This window comes from Microcebus murinus, chromosome 13 (genome assembly GCF_040939455.1).
Source record: "Microcebus murinus isolate Inina chromosome 13, M.murinus_Inina_mat1.0, whole genome shotgun sequence".
NCBI lineage: Eukaryota > Metazoa > Chordata > Mammalia > Primates > Cheirogaleidae > Microcebus > Microcebus murinus.
In genome coordinates, this window is record NC_134116.1 from 737,511 (window position 1) to 739,037 (window position 1,527).

At 64.8% G+C, this 1,527-nt stretch overlaps 1 non-coding gene across 1 annotated transcript; it reads left to right on the forward strand.

Moving 5' to 3' along the window:
- Nucleotides 1-789: 789 nt before the first annotated feature.
- LOC142875216 (5S ribosomal RNA) lies at nucleotides 790-908 on the forward strand. The gene has a single exon (XR_012922636.1). It is a non-coding gene; the product is annotated as a 5S ribosomal RNA (ribosomal RNA).
- Nucleotides 909-1,527: the final 619 nt, after the last annotated feature.

Below are 1,527 nucleotides of genomic sequence, written 5' to 3' on the forward strand. Positions count from 1 at the left end.
CAGGCCCAGGCCCCTTGGACCGGGCCACAGGAGGACACAGAGGAGGGTCCCGGCCCCCACGGTCGCGTTGCCGGCAGTTCTCCAAGGGCTTGGGCGTTTTCCAGAGGTAGGAGATGGAGGGGACTGATTTCTTCAGCGCCCCACAAACCACGCCACCCCACCCATGGGACACATCCCTAGAGAGAGAGAGAGACGCCCCATACACTCGCTCCCCTCCCCCATGCGCAGTGCCCCAGCCCGGGCCCGGGGTGAATAGGCGGCAGCCCACCCACAGGGTGGGGGGCGCAGCTGAAAGGGGTTGTCGGGGAGGGCGGCCCCTGCCTGGGGTCAAAGGGCGGGCGACCCGCGCGTGCGCAATCGGCGGCGGCGGCGGCGGCGGCGGCGGCGGCGGCGGCGGCGGCGGCGGCGGCGGCGGTGGGGGCGGCCACGAGCTGGGGGTGGGGGGCGGGTAGGTGAAGGAGGCTGGAAGGTCTCCACCTTGGCGAGTCCAGCAGTGGAGGCGCATCTTGTGTGAGTGTGAGTGAGTGAGTGTGAGTGTGAGTGTGTGTGTGTGTGTGTGTGTGTGTGTGTATAGAGAGACAGCCCCCCACCCCGGCCCGCCGCTCCCTGCCCGCCCCGCCCCGCCCCGCCTGTCACCCCCGTCCCACGGAGCCCGCCGGACCCGGCCGGTGAACTCAACAGGCCCGGCCCGGCGCCGGTCAGCGCCGGCGCGGGGCCTGGGGCGGGAGGAGGCGGCGGGGAAGCGCAGAGAGGCTCGGCTTCTTGAGCGGGGCAGGGGCGCCCTCCGCCGTCTAGGGCCACACCACCCTGAACGCGCCCGATCTCGTCTGGTCTCGGAAGCTAAGCAGGGTCGGGCCTGGTTAGTACTTGGATGGGAGACCGCCTGGGAATACCGGGTGCCGTAGGCTTCTTCTTCTTTTTTTTTTTGTTTTGCCTCTTGTTCTGTCCCCTTTCTGGGAGCGAGGCGGCGGCCCGGGGTGGGGGTCACCCCCACCCTCAGCGCCCGCCGCGGTGCCTGGCGCCCCAGCCCGCACCGTGGGGCCTCCTCTTGTCCCAAGCCGCGACACCGCCGTCACGCGGCAGCATGCGTGGCTTCTGGACTGTCAGGTCTCAGACCAAAGGTCTGCTCTGTGGGAACCGACACGCTGGAGGAAACCTTGAGAGTCTGAGAGGGGAGGGAGTTCCAGAAGAAGGCCAGGATGTCATTTTGAGGGAGTATGTGACCAGAACTCGTCCCGTTGCTTTTGGGGTTCTATGGGCTACACGTAGGAATCTTTGGTGGTGGCACCTGATGTTGGGGGATCCGGAGTCACACCCAGACCTGCTCCACAGGCCTCCTTTTACTTTTCTCTTCGGATTCATTATTTTTAAAAAGTGTCTCTTATCTCTATGATTGCATTTTCTTTTCTCTCTCTTTTCAAGCAGATGATGGGAGTCCAAGTATTAAGGTGACATGTGTTGCCCGTGCCCCCCTCCCCCCTGTGTTCTTATTCATTTACCTCTGATGTTGTTGCAGCGTATTGTGGG